General features: G+C 37.1%; 1 protein-coding gene across 2 annotated transcripts in view; it reads right to left on the bottom strand.

Annotated features, from left to right (window-relative positions):
• The window catches only part of LOC126373657 (monocarboxylate transporter 4-like), a 107,126-nt gene extending 97,921 nt beyond the window's left edge, over nt 1-9,205 (bottom strand). For both annotated transcript variants that reach the window (XM_050019878.1, XM_050019879.1), the window contains exon 1: nt 8,974-9,205. The gene's annotated coding sequence lies outside the window, so the exon portion shown is untranslated. The remainder of the gene's footprint in view (nt 1-8,973) is intronic.
• Nucleotides 9,206-22,545: the final 13,340 nt, after the last annotated feature.

Genomic DNA, 22,545 nt, shown 5'->3' with positions numbered 1-22,545 from the left:
ACATGCAATACAAAACCACCGCTTCACTTCCGATCTCGAATATGAACGCATTTCGTCCATTTTTCCAAGTTCCATATTGACAGAGTTTCCTATTACAATAATGGTGATATTCGCACGAGATGTTATTTGCTAGTCGTGACTGTGACACTATCCTGCTCCCTAAGGCGAAGACTCAAGGTCCTATTAATAATATCAATTTGCTCTCCACATCTCTCCGAACGTTATTTTTAGATAAGGAAATGGTTTGGTGAAAGGCGTTTTTTTATATTTCATACTTAATACGAAGTTTTAGAGATATAAACTAAACATTCAGGATTATGAAACTTAGTGCATAAGGCTTTAACAAAAGCGTTCCAATTAGGGATTTTTGTAATATTCGTGTTTGCGTGCACCTGTTCACATGGAAAACTGCCGCGATGCATACAAACTCCCATTTCTGTGTGCATCAGGTTTTAAAACCACCGATTACATACAAACTGGATTTAAAAAAGAAAGAAAGGAAAACATGAAACAGTAGGACTAAGGCCCTGTGCTGGGAGGTTTTCTGGACACGTCTTTAGTTTTAGACCTAGTTACATTGCATGTAATTTAATTTTTGACGTTCAAAAAGCGCTGACTATGTATTGTAAGCCAATTTTGAAAAGTAAATATTTTTTGAATTTTTTTAAACCGATAACGTCGCCAAACAATTTATAATGAAATGGCTTCGATGCCAAATCGTCGCCAAATGAGCGAAATGCCATACATTTCAGTGTGAATTGTTTGGCGATGGTCGCCGGCGACGTGACCATGGCGTCTCGATGCGTTTTATGATTATCTAAATAAAGATGAACACAGGCTTTACAAAGATGGTGATAAGATTTCAACGATTTAAAGCCACCGTGTATGGTTTATATCGGTATTTGGTATATTCTAAATATAGTCATTAGAATATATTAAGGCACAAATGTCTAAAGTGCTTGCGGGTATGTATTACGATTTGTGGTTCTGACTGTCCCAAACATTTATGTAGATATACATATTTGTATTATGCATAAGATGCCATAACATTACGTAAAGGATTTATATTTTTACTAGTATACATTAAGTAATAGTCATATGATCAAAAATGTATATAAGGATTTTTTGTTTTTATAGCACAAGACATAAATAGAGCCACCAATAGCTAGTTTCCGTTTCCAACTAGTCACATCAATTACTTTTTACTAAACGTCAAAACACAAAATTACTATGGAATTTGAAAAAGCACGTTGTTACATCATAAATTAACGTGATAAAATGTCTGACTTATTAAGGTTTCCTTGATTATAAATCATAAATAAGTAGAATAGAAAAAAGAAAATATATTTCGTTAGTTTTAGAACTCTCTTTATTTATTTCATAATTTATTTTAAATCTAGTACACGACCCAATTGCCATGTGCCTAAATAAGTCTACGTGCATCCTTGTTTTGGTGCAATAAAGTATATATTTTAATAAAATAGAGTAAACAAATACAACCTGTAATACACAGCATCGTAAAATAGTATACCCCATCATCCCAAACCCTTTTCCTTTGTGTGCGTCAAGCTAGCGGCCTCAAAAAAAAAATGGGCACGAAAAAATAATTTGACCATACCAAAAAATAGTACTCTTATTGAAAAAAATAGTACCTGTTGTAAAAAAATTAGTACCATCACGGTTCTGGATTTATAGCCATGTTTTATTGCACTTGCTAGCTTGACGGTGAGCGAAATTTGGCGAGAGTTAACGACAAGGTCTTTCGCTTTGATTTAAACGCCAAAAAATAGTACCGAAATAGTACTTACCCCCTGCAAAATACCGAAATGAGTACTTCAACGGTTCCAAAGTTATAAAGACAGTTCTTTGATCCCGCTGGCTTGACGTTTTGAAAATACCTATTATCTAGGGAACGCTTGCATACTTCAGTATGTAACTAATTTCAATAAACTCGTATGAAATAGTACTTCCTACCATCATAATTTTGATCCGATTCTCTTTCTAGAAATATGTTAAAAAATCATCATAACCTATGCCATACATTTGTTGTTGATACAGTCACGTAGACAATTACATAACCTCACAATTTATTCGTAAGTATTGCCATCGCCAGTATTGCCATTTTGGAGGTCTACCCTACCATTTCTTTGCACTTCAGAGTGTTGCTATTACAAAAAATTGCTATTGCATACACCCATATGCAATAATTTTAATAGAAAATGGCTGCATGGGTCTAGTTCTTATTGAAAACAATCTGTGATTTTAATACATTTTTAATCTGCTGTTTTATTTTATAATTTATACCTTCATGTTCAATTTGTTACGGATCGAAGTGTTTGTTAATAAACAATTTGCAGTATTTGTAGAATAACTCAAAGAGTTTCAACAATGATATTACTTTCATCTGACAACCCTGGCACTTCACCAATTTTTACCCAAAAATGGGGAAAAAATACTAAAATCTGACAACATTCTTCTTGAGCATGTGTAATAATTTTGTTCGCGACTGTACCTGTCTTGATAAATGTATGACATAGGTTATAATGACTTTTTGACATATTTCTACAAAGAGAATCAGGTCCAAATTATGATGGTAGGGAGTACTATTTCATACGAGTTTATTGACATTAGTTACAAACTGAAGTATGCAAGCGTTCCCTAGATAATAGGTATTTTCAAAACGTCAAGCCAGCGGGATCAAAGAACTGCCTTTATAACTTTGGAACCGTTGAAGTACTCATTTCGGTATTTTGCAGGGGGTAAGTACTATTTCGGTACTATTTTTTGGCGTTTAAATCAAAGCGAAAGACCTTGTCGTTAACTCTCGCCAAATTTCGCTCACCGTCAAGCTAGCAAGTGCAATAAAACATGGCTATAAATCCAGAACCGTGAAGGTACTAATTTTTTTACAACAGGTACTATTTTTTTCAATAAGAGTACTATTTTTTGGTATGGTCAAATTATTTTTTCGTGCCCATTTTTTTTTTGAGGCCGCTAGCTTGACGCACACTTTCCTTTGATGATGGGAGGTTTTCCTTTGGTTCAATACCCCAAAGTGAGATATATAATACAGAAAGCTTTTGGTAAAACAGGCAAACTAATAAATGGATATAATGTTGAAGAACTTTATAATAGTACACTTTGTTATCTATATCTATTTTGTTAACTAAAATGAGCGTAGAATTTTGTCTATACATTTTAGTGGATCATTGATGTTGTTGAAATAGTATACTATGATTTCAACCTAAAGGCCTGGTAGCCTAAACAATTCTCCGCATTGTAGACGTCTACAAAAATCTAATAAGTTAACGAGCCAGTCCCACTAGGACAGAGACCAGGTATTTCGTTATCCAGTCGGTATTTTTTCCTATTTTGTCCGTGTCCATCCTTTTACCCGCATTATCCACGCTCCGTCTAGCTGGGATCCTAAAACAAGATTCCTTTTGCACGGACTAGCTATCTATACCTGATAGAAAAACTTCCATGTGTTCTTTTTTCTTGCGATGCATGTACCTCTGGTTAACTGAATATTGGGAAATGAACAAAATATGTTAAATACCTATTTTGTTATGTTATGTTTTGTATTTTGTTATGTTAAATACCTATTTTGTTCATTTCTAAGTCGATTTTTGTATTATTAATATGGATGTAACATGATTATTAACTGAATATTTTACAAAATGGTACAGTGCTTCTTTCTCTCCTAGTTTCCTAGGTCAAAGATAAATTATGCAATTCTGACAGATGAATAAAGACAGATCTAAAGGTGATAAAAAATGTTTTCTTTTTCCTATTTAACTTATTTATGAATTTTAATAAAGAAAAATGTAATAATAAGTGCGACATTTTGTCACGTTTTTCTATGACGTCACAGGTTGCTTTTCATACAAATTCCATAGTCATTTCATGCTTGCCGTTTCGTGAAACTACCCTGTTATAAGGCCGTATTAAGTTTTTCATGTGATTTGAGTTCGGCAATAGTTAATATCATCTGAGGCAATGATTTGACGGTTGATGCAACTAAGAAGAATAGACGATCCAGAGTAGATTCTAGTGCAAAGATAATTACGTCCATCTTCCGGACACCTGGGCAAGTTCCGAAGTAATAACAGGAGCCTTCCAACTGACTTCCGATACGACCCTGGAGAGTCGCAATAATAGCCAACCAATAAGTTGGCCAACTTGCGCTAAGCTCTCTTCCGTAATCGGTGATGTGCCGTTCCCGCTTTAGGAATATTCCCGGCAGAAAAAAGACGCTAAAGTTCTGTAAAAATAGCTTTATTGCTGTAGGCAGATAGGATCAGAGTACAAGAAGGAACAATGAGGAACTTTCCAATCGACTTTCCCCAAACACGCGATAGATGGCGTTGTTCACTTTTAACGTGATATTTACCTATTTTCTATTTAAATGTGATGTAGCAGAATCATATATAAAACAATTAGTTGCTTGATATTTGACTCGCATTATGTATAGAATGATATTGCTGCCTATATTGCTTCTCTTTATTTTGATCAGAATAATTTAATACTGGATGGATTTGTAATTGTACCTTGGTGTAATCAAAAGGTATTATAACTTTCTGGTTAATTTCACCTTTCCACGGTTTTTTTGGCTAACCTTATTAAGTATATTTACTTTTAAGCTAACAGGTTGAGATAAACCTAGCTCAGACGCTGGTCGGGAGCGGAGTGTTGCCGTTCTATATGTAGTATTATCTCTTATTCTATGCTTCATCATCATCATCAGCCCATTAACGTCCCCACTGCTGGGGCACGGGCCTTCCCTATGAATAGATAGGGAGATCGGGCCTTAAACCATCACGCGGGCCCAGTGCGGATGGTTATTAACGACTGCTAATGCAGTCGGGACCAACGGCTTAACGTGCCTTCCGAAGCACGGAGGAGCTCGAGATGAAAACTATTTTTTTTTTGTGGTCACCCATCCTATGACCGGCCTTTGCCGAAATCGCAGACCGAACGCATTAACCGCTGCGCCACCGAGCTCCTCAATTCTATGCTTATACTGATCTTAATATCCAAAAAAACATTGTTCTAGCCCATTAGTCTTTGTTGATCCCCACGCAGTTCCGAGATTGCGACAAAGATAAGTGGTCTCTTAAAACGGTCACCCATAACTCCCACCGTGCCCTCCACTGCTCTTTTGATAACGTAACGAAAATGTGCTTTAAGGTAAAAAACTCGCCAACGTTATCCCAAAGTGTGCCATAATTCAGCAACACAAGGGTTTCACGGCGCACCGACAGCGAAATAAGTAATGTGCGATACGCACTCTCGCGACGTTTTTTTAATAAAGGAAACGCGTAATTAATTATCCCCTAGCCCGCATAATTTTGCATCGCATCATGAGTTCATAATCATAATGTGTTTTCAGCATGGGGTCGCAAAAACATAAGCGCGTGACCTTTATGTGTTTAAACGTGTCAGCAAAATTTATGGCTTTCGGTATATTTCCTGACTCGAGGTGTTTACATAGCTGAAAAAAAAAACGATAGGATAAACAAGAAATTATCGGGGAAAATAAGGAAAGCGGAAAATGTGAGAAGCGTGCAGTCGTGCTTTGATGAAACGCTTGTGTTTGTACGAACAATAGCAAATAAAAAGGCACTAACGCAAACGGCCTATGTGATCCAGTGGTTGAGCGTTGGACTTACGATCCGGAGGCCCTGGGTTCGAATCCCGGTGGGGACATATCACAAAAATCACTTTGTGATCCTTAGTTTGCTTAGGACATTACAGGCTAATCACCAGATGGTCTGAAAGTAAGATGATCCGTGCTTCGGAAGGCACGTTAAGCCGTTGATCCCGGTTACTATTTACTGATGTAAGTGAGTAATCGTTACATGAGCCATGTCAGGGGCCTTTGGCGGCTCAACCATAACCTTGTCACCAGGGTTGATGAGGTTGGTATTCCACCTCACTACCCACACGATAAGAAGAGAAGAATAACGCAAACATATACGACACTATACGGTGCTCATAAACAACACGCAACCGTACACAGCGAATGATCGCATTAGCTTTATTTAAGCCGCGGTACCCCGCAGCACTCCTTTATGTTCCCTGTTACATTTTCGTAGAATTTCACAATTACACCCATTTGTTATATGACAAAAGCCGTCAGATTGCGGCAGATACCTCTAAGTCTCCTCCTGAAAAGCTACACAAATGTTGGTCATTTCAGGTTGGAGTTGCTTTTGTGGAAACATTTTTATTTTGTGCACACGAAGTAAGTGCACTTCAACTTGCGTTATATACTAGCGCTCATACAACTTTACAATGGCACAAGATACATTTTGTAATAGTTGAGATGCTGCCTAACCTTGAACAATAGAAACACGGACATGTCGTGTGCTTTTGCTATTCCGTCTCTAGACTTCAGTAATCAACTCGCAGCCTGTCGCACACAGATATTGATGTGCTCTGCCTGGTGTGTAGAAGATGGTAAAGAATACGGCGACTAAGTTGATATATTTTTAATAGAAGGACACAAAAAATACATGTTACTTGCAGCCAATCGTAGAAGAAGAAGAGAGAGAAACTATTGCCATTTTATACATTAAAAATAAAATTTGTTGGATGTTGACAACACAGCCGCTCTTGATATTGGGGGCCTAACTTCGAATTTCAGAACTGTAAGTGTGTCAAAAGTTACCAGGTCTACTTAGGTCTCATTAATCTATCAAATTAAAGAGGACGTAACCGTTTAATAGGCTTCCACATTCTCATTATCTCTGCGTAAATATTCTGTCTCTGTAGAATTCAAGTCTACATATATCCTCCTTATTTAATAAAACGTAGCAAGGGGAGCGTTAAATACGTAATTTAACAAATTCACGCTAATTTGACAGTGTTCGCGATAAGAGTTTATGTGAAAACACGCTGGGAATTTCAGGAGGTACCTTCATTGTCGTTTTCAAGGACTGACGTGATGCCTTTCACACATGCAGCCACTACTACATTCTCTCGATGATGGGAGAATTCGACAAGATTTCGTCTGCTGCTTTAAAAAGTCATACATAAAGTAGACAGCCCATATACGTCCTACTGTTGGGCACAGGCCTGCCCTCAATCAATCTCTAGGTACTTCAATCAATAGGTACTCCACCACGCTGCTCCACTGCGGGTTGATGGAGGTATTTGGGCTAGTAGCCGGGACCAACGGCTTAGCGAGCGTACTTAAAGTCATCAATTAGGATTATTACAAATACAAATAAATCCGCTTCGATTCTTGAAGACCTTGCAAGACGGTCTGAAAAACTTAAAATGCTAAATTCTTTTCTTGCCGCGCACAGAGCCGAAGGATTTCGTATGACACCACAAACAAAATTCCCTAAAAACCCTGTCTCACTAGGACACCAGGGAGACATCAACAAAATCAGACTACACAATGCACATTCATAGAATTCGAATTATAATATATAATTTGTATATATTACTACATTTACTTACTATTTATACCTCCATTAATAACTATTATTATTCTAACACTAAGTTTTTTGTATACATTTTTGTGTTTATATTTGTTAATTTAATTCTATTTAAGTAATTTGGTATTATTATCTGTGTACACTTTTAACGAATATATTTTACGGAACACGATGTTAGTGCCTCACCCAGAAGGATCCACAAAAATACCAGCGTCGTGGCTCACGCCGCGACTTGTCCTGAGTGAGGCCCTTTTATCCCAGGACGTCCACTACCACCTTATGATAATTTCGTCGAAAATCCAATTTGATTTTGTGAACATTTTAAATGACGCTATTGTCGTGTTTTTGTATTGGTGTCCTTTTATAAGAAACAATATATATTCTATTCTAAAATGATTGCAGTTAAGATGTGGTGTCTGGGTTTCTTGCGCAACCAAATAACAGTCATTATATGGGAGTGCTACGTAGGTATTACTAGGGGAAACAAAGGGTGTCCATTCGCCCCAGTTATCCGCATCGATAATTCATTTCAAACCTCACAAATGTCCATAGCATAGTGCGTTCGATATTGGAAATGTAATTTTACAATCAATCGATTTTAACCAATTTTTTCAAGTTTAGATCACCTACACTAAGCTTTTTGAAAAGCTCTGTAATTCAAAAGAGGAACAATTGTTACACAATATTAAAAACATTTCGTCCTCCTACAGTTAACGGCTGAACAACCCATAATTGAATTCATGTAGGCATAACAGTTCAGAGTGCACGACAAAATGTAATAAAATCTATTAAAAATCAGCGCTATTGAGCCTACTCCACCACGCTGCTCCATTGCAAGTAAAACTAGAATAATACTCAGTGAGTCATCTACAACATTTTTGAAGACATTCATACATACCTAATACGCAAAATACTAAAAAATATGAAAATAATTGCCAATTTCTCCTCTGCTCAGGAAAAACTAATAGGTACCTATCCACTAATTTTCAAAGATTGGTAAACATCATAAGTATAACTATGACAAGAAAATACATAAATATTATAGGTATCTATATTAGATCAAAATCTTATCACGGTTCGTCGTTTATTCAACCCCATCTTTCATCTGCTCAGCCCACTTCGCTTAGCCCGCTAAGTATTCCCGCAGTGGTTCATTACCTAAGTAGGTATGCTTATTTTGTCCCCAGGCGCTAAGGACCGTCCTAATGAGAGACCTATCCCCAGTCTTGTCATCTAATTAGGAAAGAAAAGCAATCTAATTTGCTCTTCAGCTTTTATTTAGCGTTCTTTCTATTCGTTAACAAACAATTTCGGCAATTTATTCCTTAGATTTCATGGTGGGCTTTTTAGAAAATACGTTTAATTTTTTTACACGCCTACTTAGTAGGTATTTAAGTTTTGTATCACATTAGTCAACGTAATAATAAAATTAAGAAAAAATCTAATAGCTGCAAATATAAATCAAGGAACGTTATCAAATAGTTAGTACTTAAAACACAATAAGATCAAAATTTAACATACTTACAGAGTTTTAATTATTATCAGCGCAGTTTACAGAGTGCAGTAAAATAACACAAACCCGCATCACTTGGGCACAAACAGAACACGTCGTTTCATGGTCACCTTTACGAGTGTACGCGGGAAATGGGTTTACGGAGACGTGGTTTACGGGAAAGTGTGGGGATGCGAGCGCGGCATGTCGCGAAGGCCGGCGAGTCGCGGGGTGTCTGGGGCCGCACTGCCCGTCCGTAGGCCCACGGTGCCCGAGCCCGGGAGCGGCGCCAGCCGCCCGCGCGGGCGCCGCGGTACCCGCCTAGCGCCACGCGGCCCCGCTACCCGCTACATTACGCGCTACACTAGCAACTTGAAACCTGGCGCTAACTTCAAAGTCTAACTACAATTATCAACAATTACTGGCAATCATACAAATTGCACATGTACCTCAGCATCCCAAAATAGGTTAAATTTCCCAAGTAATTCATCAACATCCTTTTTTTTGTATAGAATAAAATTGCTAACTTTCATTACTATGTGCAATGCCCCAACACTACACTGCATGTGCATGAACTGTATATTATAAACTATACACTAATTGAGTATAAATAACCAACAACGAAGAGAAATATTAATAATAATAACCAAATCTAACAACCTAGCTATAAAACTTTCGTCTGAATAAACTCTTTATTTATTCACACGAGTATTGAATTCGTCGATCACTAGGATCGAACTCACCTAACTTCCTATCATGTCAGAGTATTCAAGTGGAAAACTTTACTTAACACGAACTTCTACAGAGCTTTCTTGAACCAGACCCTTTCTGCCCCTTTTTCCCAAGACATTTACTAAGAATCCATCTCAATCCGTGAGACGTCCAGTCACCATTCTATGAACAAATTGCGAAGATTTTCTCTCTCGTAGTGTCAAAATACTCGCAAAGTTGTGTCCGGATTTGTCGGTTCGACGCGTACTGAAGGGAAATATGGTGCGGAAACCTGCATGCATGACCGAGGGGAAATCCTAAAAATGTCCACAGCGGTGAGGATTAATCGTTAGGCCTTTGCTTTTTGAGTGAAAATATGTGTTGGATAGTTCGTTTTCATGCGCCGGTTTATACGGAACCGGAAGCTGTGGTAAGCGTCCCGTAGTCGCTTTAATAAAGCTTTTGACGGTACACTTTGGTATGCCCCAATTCACGCAGACTTACAACGCTTTGGTTTCAATTTCCGGGTTCATGCTCCATAGTTTAGTGTGCCCTCTCACTCAATTGCTTGGGCTATAGGCAGTGATTTATAAATCATGTTACATTTCTCAAGAAATAACTAACGGGGTAGTCGTATTTCTTGAAATACATAATTCATATCTACGATAATAAATTGCTACGTGTATCCTGTTTGTGAGAAACAAGATACAAAATATATTTCCAGGAAAATTATCGAGGCTTCAAGCGCGGATTTTTCATACATACAGTTCCTTTGTTTCAATGATTTTCTGTTTATTGTTCACTTATCTTCGGAGAATAAGAGTAGACAATACAATAAGGTTATAATGTTATATATGTATACCAAACCATGTCTTACGAAAAATGATGTCGAGAGTCGAGGTTGTGGTTGGTATTGCAGCCATCATGAAATCGACGTTGAGTTAATTATAAATTCCTTTTGTATCCGACATTTCAATAAAAGCGGAGCTCCAACAATACCAATTATTTCTGTACCACTTTATGAAACAACTCCCGAACTTAAGGCAGCCTATACATAAAGTAAGCAAATAATGAAATTAAGAGAGACTTTTTATGTTGCTCCACACTTCAGAGGACAGGGATCTTGCGAACTTTAATGTAACAGTCATAAAACAAACATAATCAGAAACAAGAACAGTAATACCAAAAAAGTCATGACCTCACGGTGCGCTCCCAATGATACCTCGGAGCAAACCAACTGCGAGCCGAAACTTTTTTAATTATTTCGTCTTGGCCCTATATTTCCATCGGTTTAACTTTAACTCCTTCTTTGACAGGAATTAGAGATTTTTGGGAAGCGTCGGTATCGCAACAAGAATTGGTTTCCCAACTTTTGGCCCAGTAATTACGCAAAGATTAATAAGAGTATTAAGCTATGAGCATACCTACAAAATCAACTTCTGACATTTATACTGATGTAAGCTGATAAAGCTTTACTTACTCGGATTAACAACGTAGCTACGCATGAATATGTATAAGTAACTAAACAAAGACATAACATAGGTACTTCATCGCGGTGCAGTAACCTAATGTTCCCGAGGAAATAGAACTTAGGACACACTAAATAGCATTCTAATTGCAAAACTAGAATGCTCATATCAGATTAAGTGCAATAGGCTAAATGACTGAGTCAAAGATAAATGATACAATGCTAATCTAGAAATCCCTCCTGACTCGTGGTCACACCAGGTTGTCACACCAGTATGACAAACAGGAATTTTTTTTCTTGTTTGTCACACCGCTAACAATACAACACCTTTTATCCTGACTTGTCATTATAAGTAGTGCTGTGTTTATCGGCGTATAAATTAAAATTGATTTTATTTACGAAATTATGCGCTATTAAACATAAATAATCTCTTTGCACAAATATGTCTTATGGCAAATATCGATATATTTTTTATCATAGGGATATTCTCCGCACTAACAATGGTGTGATAAAAGGTGTTGTATATTGTTAGCGGTGTGACAAACAAGAATAAAATTCCTGTTTGTCATACTGGTGTGACAACCTGGTGTGACCACGAGTCCTGAGGGCTAGAAATAGAAGCCAGTCTAAGATAATTAAAAATCATTCTCAGTATTCTTGTTTACTGATTTATATATTCTAATAACCTATATTACAATATAGTACATGGGACGCGTTTAACCATGTTTGTTGATGACATCATAGACGTGATGTTTCGTATAATGTATCTCTTTTTAAACCCCGACGCAAAAACGACGTGTCTGTGTGTGTGTGTATGTAAATGTCTATATACACATTCATCACAGACATATGTCTGTGTGTGGCGTCGTAGCTCCCTGAGGATGATCAGATTTTATTTATTGCTTATTATAGGGTTTAGCATTTTTAACCTTTTGTCATAATAATTGAGTACATTTCTTTGGTCGGGGTTTTTTTAAATTTTAATTTAATTTTTAACTGGGTTGTCCTCTTGCCTATTACCGATGTAGGTAATTATTACACCTTAGCAAGTTTAAAAACCTTAAAGCGATATGTAGCGCACCTTCAATTGCAAATCGAAACTGCAATCAGAGGAATCATTACGCAGAAAACTATGAATATGCTAATTGATACTAACAGCTAATCACACGCAGCGTACAATGCGTCACACAAATGCGTTTCCAATTTCATGATAACTACAAAATTTTAATGGCTTACCTTTTAAGAGGACTGTATTCGTCTGGTGCGTGAGGAGCCAGTGTAATATATGCGTAAATATTATTAACGCATTTACATCTGGCCTATAGATATTAGCCCATTAGTCTTATAATCCAACGTTGATGTGCAAATTAAGAAGCAACAAGGCATGGCGACTGGAAGCTACAAACTAAGGTCGAATTATTCTCGCGCAAATCCCGTTTTATAGCACATATGTTACCCAGGTAACAGAGAGAATACGAATCTGCGCTGTGGAATAGCCACTTGGAAATAGTGTATCTTTAGAAGTATTTGTGTATTGTGTTGCTTTATATACTCCTACTTATCATGGTTTTTGGCGTTGACATCGATTCCCGCTACGGTGAGTCTCAATTGATAGTGAGTCCATATTAAGGTGAGCGGCTTGACGTCGCGTTTGCCAACGATGCGTTCGCAGTCCCAGGCAACGCGTAATAGGCAACTGAAAGCCTATGTTTTTAGTATACAGATATATGTATAATATGTTAATATAGACTAAGAGGATCACATCCTGCCCAATGTAACTCAATAGGTCGTAACTTGTCACTACAATTTAATGACTGTAGCAACCTGACTCAATTACAACCAGCTTACATAACCTAACGTAAATAGCCGATCCACTGCTGAGCACAAAATTCTTCTCGATCGACCGCGAATATGAAGCATACTCCACGCTGCTTCACCGCAAGTTGGAGGTGTTTGGGCCTATTATCTTCCGAAGCATAGAATCATCTTACTTTCCCTGAGAATCTGGTGATTCAAGAAATATCGTAGCCAAGCATAGGACTGTCTCACAAAGTGATTTCGACAATGTCCTATCAGGAATCGACTCCAGACTTTCAGGTCGTGAGCCCAACGCTCTAACCACTAGACTAGGCAAACTGTTTACAACCAGGTTACTATTCCTAAATAAGCAACAACACTTATTAGAAGATAGATCATTTCTACCACCACAATGAATAATAGATTGAGTTTCGTACGTTTTACAGATTAAGTTGGTGTTGAGAGCACAATAACTGTAGCTATAACATTTACCTTATGTATGTATTAGTCCGAGACTAGCTGGAACAGAGACCGTTTCTTAATTAACATCATACGAAACTGTTTTCCTTGTCGCTTAAGTAAATGATATTATTACGTGAGTGAGTGAAGTAGGTAACTACTACTTTACCTACATATTTACGGTCTTCAGCTGTACATACATACATACATAAACTCACGCCCGTAATCCCTAATGGGGTGGGCAACTGTAAGCTGTCTTCAGCTGTAAGTATATATGTATTTATATGATATGATAAGTATACGAGAAGATTAGATTCTTCCATTCACCTTTCATGGTATCTACCTTGAAGAAAAGTCGCTTTCCTTCCATAATAAGTCACTCAAGGGACTTAATATTATTTTCAGTATATTTTTCTTACGCATCAAAGAGATGGCAGTTAACTTCCAAACAGCCTTAGATTGCGTTAACGTTTCGTTGCTACATTTTACAATACTCTTAGATCCCAACTCGCTCGCTTGACAAAGCAATTATAGAGTGAATTACAATTCAGTGGCATTCTTTGTGAAAGACCGTTGGTTATAATGTATTAAGTTAGTGTGACCATGATGTGCGCATATTTTAGGATACTGTACCAAATTGGTAAAATGTTTTATTGGCGTTTTGTCTATCTGTCCCAGCTGGTCATATTAACTTTCTAAATAAAAAATCGAAAACTTATATTCCTGAATGAAAATGCAATAAATTATCTCTAGCTTTAGAAAGTGTTTCGTTGTAATGAAATAAAATTACAAAATCGCTTCTCCACTCGGAGATATAAGAAATAGGGCAATTGAATGGCATTTTATCTGTCGGCTCCATTAATCCTAATGCCCCCGATCGGTGCCGATAGCAATTGAGGTTTTTTTCTTTTCTTTAAAGACCTATTCGTATTTCTAAGCTGTATAGAAATTCAATGGAAATAACGTCCTTTTAGAAGAGCTGAGAATAAGTTCTGAAAATTTATTCAAACTACTTACGTGTTTATATTTCAGGTGCAATATCAATAATTTCTAATAGTATGTACCATAAATCTTCCAATATACCGTCAACGATACTTACCTATACGTGTTAAACTGTAGCAGTACCTATATGTGTATGTTTGTTACAAGAGTATGACAAATAATTCAGTAAGTACCTAATAGATATGATGATTTTCCAAAACAGACTGTGTCATTTATTGTTTATCATTTACGTCTACATAATAAACAAAACAAACGGCCTCCGTGGTCCAGTGGTTGAGCGTTGGGTTCACGATCCGGAGTTCCTGGCTTCGAATCCCGGTGGGGACATATCACAAAAATCACTTTGTGATCCCTAGTTTGGTTAGGACATTACAGGCTGATCACCTGATTGTCCGAAAGTAAGACGATCCGTGCTTCGAAAGGCACGTTAAGCCGTTGGTCCCGGTTACTACTTACTGATGTAAGTGAGTAGTTGTTACATTAGTCATGTCAGGGGCCTTTGGCAGGTCAATAGTAACCCTGACACCAGGGTTGATGAAGTTGGTAATCCACCTCACTACCCACACGATAGAAGAAGAATAAACAAATAACTCAAATCAAAATATTCAAATAAACTGCTTCCAATTCTCAAGTAGCCCTGTGTTGTGTAATTCAGACGTTCGCGCGACGTTGTCCACTTTAAGAAGCTCTTTGAAATGGATAGAAAATGTAAATTACTCTGTAATCATAATACTGTGTAGATCGTACGGACAGACCAAAGTATAGTCGTTATTCCGGCTACCAGCGATGCAAATCACATTAAATAAATAGAGTTCTGACGGGATCTGTAGCTCTATCAATTACATAGAGTGGCCGTTCGTCATTATGGTGCGTCGGGCTATTTGTAAAACACTCATGATGCACTCGTGACATATCCGGGTCGGTTGGGAAGTCTACACACTAGGGCAGTCTAATTAACCATGTAAGGCTGCGATCAGAGGTACTGCACTGCAGCAACCGCGTACAGTCGCTATCTTCAACTGGATGAAACGAAATGAAAAAAAAAAATGAAAAATATTTATTATAATTATACAAAATTGCAATAATTGGGATCTCCTAGTAGGCAAATAAATTTACTTGTGTCAGGAGTATCCGCCTCTTACATATGTCAATTATATTTCAACTGGTAATTTGGGTTCCAATACAGCAAAAAAGAACAGAAAAATAATAAGAAAATAAATTAATAAGAATCAGTCGTGACTTCAACCCAGTTAATATCGACTGCACACCAACCGACTGCGTGAAGTTGAAGTCAAGACGGATTCACCCGCGTAGTCAGCTAATTAATGAAGAAAAAGTTATCACCCGAAGTGTACCCCGAAATCCTTACTGAGATTATCTTGTTCCGACAGATGTCAATAATCACTACAGAATAGACGTGCTTAACAAAGTACTTACGAAATCCACTTAGAATAGTAGTCGATGGAGCTAACGGCTTAAATTTTATACTGGTTGAAAGAGCCCATAGCATTAAGTAACAGCTTTCTGATGGGTTCTGTAACTCTATTAATTACACAGAGTGGCCGTTTGTCATTATGGTCTATTTGTGAAACACTCGTGATGCATCCGCGGCGTGTCGGGTTGAGATGCATAGGTACTTACTAATTTAATTAGATAATAAAACTTGCCACCAAGTGGTTGTTACGACTGTACAAAATGAATATAAAACTATGCAACAAACTACCTATTTAAGTACTGTATCAGAAAAAAATGGTCAGTATTTAAACAGATGAATAGTCGTAATTAAAAGTAAACAGCGCTGTACTGCGTGGCTGTCCCATTAATTAGACAGAAAAGTGCGTCATTATGTCAGTGGGTAGGTACCCACTATTGAATTGAATGGAAGAGAAAATGTACATTTGGGTTACTGGACACGATGACACGTGACATAGGCAGATGTTCTACAAATTCTTCTTTTGCGTGAAACATACATAACTGCATATCTAAGTCACATAGGCAACCGCACATATAAATCAACCGGAACGACGTGCCTATACCTTGTATGTCTGTTGGCAAAGAACTTATAAATAATTTTTCGTTACTTCGTATCAACAGTGGCTGCAAGTTGTCTTTGATTACTTGTGGCTCTGCCCACCCCATTAGGGATTACGGGCGTGAGTTTATGTATGTGTATGTATGTATGTTTTCGTTACTTAACTTTATTTTTCAAGATCTAACTGGAATGTTGTTGAGCCTATAGGAATCCCAATGTTAAATTGGTTTGGACACATAGAGCGGATGAAGGATAATAGGATTACGAAAGCAATATATAAAGCGAAGGTTGATGGTAGGGCTGGTTAGAGGAAGGTCTAGAAGGATGTACATAGACCAAATTAGAGATGTTTTTAGAAAAGGTTCAGAAGTCTGAACCTGCGTGCGTATATGAAACGATTGATGAATGTGGAGGAAGCAAGATTAGTATATATCACGATCGAAGCAAATGGAACTCCATAGTATCTGCTTACCCCGGTGGGAAATAGGCGTGAGTTTATGTATGTATGTGTAAAGGAACTCAAAGGTAAGAGAACGAAATGAGAACAAAAGGAACAGAGGTAGCTGTTACCCGCTTTTCGTTGGCGTGAAATCACTTAGCAAATCAGAAAACTTCGCGGGCGTGCCAAAATTTCATCGCAATCGGATTAATAAGGAGGTTCCTATAGCCGATCAGACGATAACCATGAAGCAGCTTATTATGCTGTCTAATTCTTACAAGATGTTTCTGTATTGTTGTGATCGTCTCGTGTGCTATTCTGAAAAAAACGATTAGGTAATTTAGGAGCTACGGAACATGCATAGACTGCTAGCTAAAACTATAAACTTTCGGCTTTGCTGTAATATACCTTCAGGTTGATCTATGGAGATGGTGATATCTATGCACAGAAAATATCATAAGCATAAAAGTATTCAAACACAAAGGTACACTTTATAATGAAACAGCGTTGTACTGGGCTGTCCCATCAATGTAATAGAGTGGCCCGTAATTGTGCCCGTCTGTTTGTTGTACACTCGAGCGCGCTCGCGATGTATGCCAGCTGTTAATACGGGCAATAGCCGGTAATAAAATGACACACGTCACTTATGTTTGTACTCTACAAGGTACGACCCCTAGTAAAAGTACCCATGTACACTTATTTTACTTGGTACATTATCTGTACTATGATGCTTATTTTTCATCGGACCGGAAAGTCAGAAGTTGAGATTAGATATCAGTCTCGTGTATACTTCAATCCCCCCTTTCAATAAAAGAAGTGATGGCACGGAACCGCCTACCACTGATTCCTTCTGCAAAGAGTGCGTTAGACCTTGCTCTTAGGTTTATAGCTATAAGAAAAAGTGCTTGGAGTGGACACTGTATAAATCATTTAGAAGCCTAATAACCCTGACACCAGGGTTGATGAGGTTGATATTCCACCTCAAAACCCACATGTCAAGAAGAAGAATCTAGAAGAAAAGATGGATGATGTCTGTGATGACAGCCACACAATACATACGAAAAATAAAAACATAATAATACGAAAAATAATTTGCTTATTTTTAGCTTCGCTGTAAACATAAAAGTAATAGAAATTATTAACTGAGATAGAATTCTATGAAGTTTCCATTTCCATTTACTAAAACCTGCCAGTAGGCATACCTATTCCAATGGTCCCTTTTGTTTTGTTCAGTTTGTGGTATGCGCTGGGCCTAGTGAATCAACCGATGCTATCCGTCGGTTTATACCTAGCTCTGAATCTAGGGCGTTTAATATTTCAATATCTAAGGATCGGATGAATTTATGGGAGTTGGTTCCAAAGTTCGTGAATTATGGTACGTAAATATTCACACAATATCGCCTCATAATGAAAATCACGTAAGCGCCTTTTAGAACAATCGTATTCGGATGTGATTTTTGTTAAAATAATAATTATGCTGTAAGGTCAATTCTAAACGAGTAAAATATTTTAGAAAGTTGTCAACACGGGCCAGATAAAAAAAAAATAAGTTGAAAAAAGAAAAAGGATGTTCGGAGATTGCTTCGAAAATAGAAAGACAAACATTTTAGCGGTCTATGTTGCTTATTTGAATTATAATCTTCAATTCAATTCAATTCAATTCGTTTATTCAATTTAATAACCTGACAACACATGCGCCTTTTTTGACCTGACTTATTATAGATTTGCCGGAAATGGCATTGACTACTTGGCTGGACAAATGAAGAGCGCTGAGCGCTCTCACCTAGTAACAGCACATACACCAAATCGTTATAAAACAATTCAATATTATTATTATAAGTAATTCTCATATAATATAATAATAATAATAATTTGTATTGTTTGCAGTAAATATATTCTAGAACATACTTATACTTAGTTTGATTTTTACTGTTTCTGAGGAGAAAATATATGTAGTTGAGGTGAGTTTTATAATACTGCAATAGACAAGCTAGGTTCAATCCAGGTAAAAAATTGTGGTGTAAATTTTATTTGGAAATAGAAAGAAATGGGTGAATATCAAAATGTCAAGTTTGGTGGCGAACTTTCATATTATTATTATTTATTTATTATTATTATTTTTATTATTTGTGTTAATAAATAAATAAGTATTATTTTTTCGTGGAAAATTTCAGGATCCTTTTTCATGTCGGAACCCAATTTTTCACGAAAAAATAATATGAAAGTTCGCCACCAAACCTGGCACATTTTGATATTCACCCAAATAGAGGTGTATATAACCTCGACCTATATGAATATGAACCTTGTATGACCTTGTACTTTATAAAGTTTCACAATGAATTAATCTTATTCTTAATCTTATGGTTTTTCAAAAAGATGGTTGGTTTTAAGTAAATATAATAAGTAAATTCGACAGATCTAAAGTAGTTTACTCTGGCATAATAGATCATTTCACAAAGCCACTGAAGATCTTTTCAATATTCTCAGGTATGCTTCATAACAATGTTTTCCTCCGTGTTAAACCCTTTAGTAATTTTGATTTACAGCTTTGTGGTTATTACAGGGGCGCCAAAGGTTCCTTATAAATAATTCATGTAATCCACTTTTATTGCGCTAGCTGAACATTTTAAAGGTGATTTTTCTGAGCAAGAACGTATTGTAAATTTGATTTACAGTTTTACAAGCCTGTAGTTTCTCGAAGCGTCTGCTTAAATTAGTTAACCGCAAGATTTATGGTTCAAAATAAAAGAGAGTACAAACCGGTATGGTACGTTGCTGATGTTCTTTTAATTTGAAACACCAGTTTTTACATTTGAAAGTAGTTTCTAGACTTGAAGTTCATAATGATGTACCTCTGACTACCGCAATCGGGATATAGCTGTGAGCTCATGTTATGTTGTTGTTGAATAGTAAGAACATCACTAGCTGACACCGTTAGGCAGGTCTAATCCTGTTACAATATGTAGACATGCGAGAAAAGTAAGATAGAGGCAGTACCTATTGGATTCCCGTAATGGTTACGTAGTCGCAGCTATTGTTTCAGTGACAATGCGTGCATCCGCACTACAGGGTGGTAGGCAGGTGGCAGGGGACGGTGTAGTGGATTGCTAACTGCTGTCGGACCACCCTGAGCCGCTATGAGGATAATTCTACAAAGGCACTCAGAAGTGTAACACACTACCTCGCCAGCTAATAGGGAGCGAGCATATGCTCTGCGGAATGGCTATTGACTTCAAATTCATAAAATCGGATACAAAGGCTGAGCCGGAATTCGAACCCGTGACACAACGATGCAAATCACGCGTTCTCTGAACAGGGTTGTCACGGACAAAGAAAGGCACCTCCATATGTAGTATTCGTAGATACTAAGAATTTTACCATTAACTTTATTAAGAACCTATTTCTAACTTTGGGAGACCTTTTTTTCTAACTTTGGGAGACCTTTTTATATGCGAGCTACATACCTGTGTACAGTGAAAAAAAAAACACGATTTTCATTTCCTCGAAGGCAAATACCAACAAACTTTCCCACTTTATAATTATTATTACTTCCTCGGTGGCTCGTTATATCTTTAATCGGCTCTGAATTCATTACCGTGCATCAGGGTTGCGATTACCTTCTTGCTTAACATTAAATAAATGCTGATTACTAATTTATTTAATTTTCTTGTTAACCAGGGAATTAAATATAACTAAGTAAATATATAAGTACCCCAATAAAAATATATAATAAGCCACTATTTGTATTCCTAGTAACAGGCTGAATACAGTGATCGAATAATTTTATGTAACATCCTTTCGTACACCTGTATTCACAAATAAAGATTTTGATTTGATTTGATATATATTTGCTTTTAAGTCTTCTAAATACTTGTAGTTCCGTCTATCGCAACGATGATAACATCTTTAGAATATCTCCGTGTATATGAACGATTGTTTATAATTTTATATCAATACTTACTCTATATTATAGCTATAGTGATGTGGGAATTTCAGTGGACAGAGTGTGGCGAACTAACTGCCTCCCCACACACCTGATCCGACCATTGCGTGGGTAATACCGAGATACCGGCCGGCCATGCAGACATCTACCACATGTACCACATATGCATAAATCTATCGTGATATTGAGGTGGCTATCTACTAGTAACTGCTAACTACCATATTACCTAAAGGTAACGAATCCTACTTTGGGCTTTATTTAGACACAGTAGGATTTCCTATTGTGTGAATATTATAATTTATATTTTTTCGGTACTTAATAAGTTTACACTACACGATCCAATTAATAAGGGAATGCCAAATTCGGATAAATTCTGAAATTACGTAAGTAACTACGACTCGTAGACGTCTACGAGTGACTTAAAATTTTGATGATAGAAGTATCTAAGTTGAAAAAACACAAATCTTCAAGAACAGCTTTTATTTAACATAATACTTAATTATATAATAATATATTATAAAAAATAATTATAGAAATCTTATCTTTTAAAATCATTAAAATCAGCGTAGGTACGGTACATCGCGGGGTAACGAACGAATATAGGACCAAATTTCCATTTGCATTTCATAAATATGGAATACAGATGAACATTTATTTACATTTTTAAATGAAATACGGACACTTTTTACTACAGACGTCGTATTTCAGGGAGATAAGTTTCATCAAAGATAAACTTTTATATTTTTTGCACAATCTAACCAGCGTCGCGTCGTTTCAAAACATTTTCTTGTTCAAAGTCATTATCTCCTTCTTTAACTCAGTCTTCGTAAATTAATCTACTCACCCCTTTATTTTCTTCTGGGTGATTTAAGAATCCCTCGTATGATCTTGAGGGAAAATAAACTCTTATGTAAAATGCGAAAGAAAGTGATTCTGGTTCATATTTTTGCATCCACATAACACATATTCACGAAGGAATCCTGTAAGTCTTAACAATCGCGAGTCTGATAAGTTTTAGCGGCACTTTCCAGTAATAGAACTGATTAGGTACTACATATATCTTCTTGCGGTCGAGTTTTCCAGATACAATAGCTAAACAATGGAATTTGGATTTTAAAAGAACATTCGGTCTTACAGTGCACAACGCATATTTACCAAGTATTATGAGTGAGTACCTAAAGGACATTTGAGTGATTTATTTGTTGCCTTTGGTTTTGACAAGACCATTAACCCGACCCCAGAGAGGACAGAGTCATCTTCTCTGGAAGAATTCCTGTTCGGCGCGTGCTTGCAGCCTACGGGGTACAACGTAGAACCCTTGCTCAGGATATGGGTGAAGACCTCAATGGTCACAAAGGCGGAGATGGGAACTATCGGTACGGCAATGCAGGACGGAAGGGACAAATCACAGGACTGGAATCTGACAAAGCAGCAGTAACTGTCAGTACTATTCTGAGGCGAGGGACAGGAGTCCTAGTACGGCTTTGAAATATACTACTGGGCGCCATCCCACTCGCGTCAGACACAGTTCTGCGGGGCGGTAGGCAAGAGGGAAACCACCGCCCTATTTTTCCCCAAAAAGTAAAATGGAAAATGCTACATCGATAAAAGCTTAAATTAGTGATGGTGAAGATTTGTTAATGAAACCATGCATAAGCCAAACATAACATAAACAGTTTATATACGTCCCACTGCTGGGCACAGATATCCCCTCGATCAACCGTGGAGGTGACGCGACGTAAGGCAATGGTTCA

This window comes from Pectinophora gossypiella, chromosome 16, assembly GCF_024362695.1.
Source record: "Pectinophora gossypiella chromosome 16, ilPecGoss1.1, whole genome shotgun sequence".
NCBI lineage: Eukaryota > Metazoa > Arthropoda > Insecta > Lepidoptera > Gelechiidae > Pectinophora > Pectinophora gossypiella.
The sequence above is the reverse complement of the archived record's forward strand: the minus strand, read 5'-3'. Positions and strand labels throughout refer to the sequence as shown.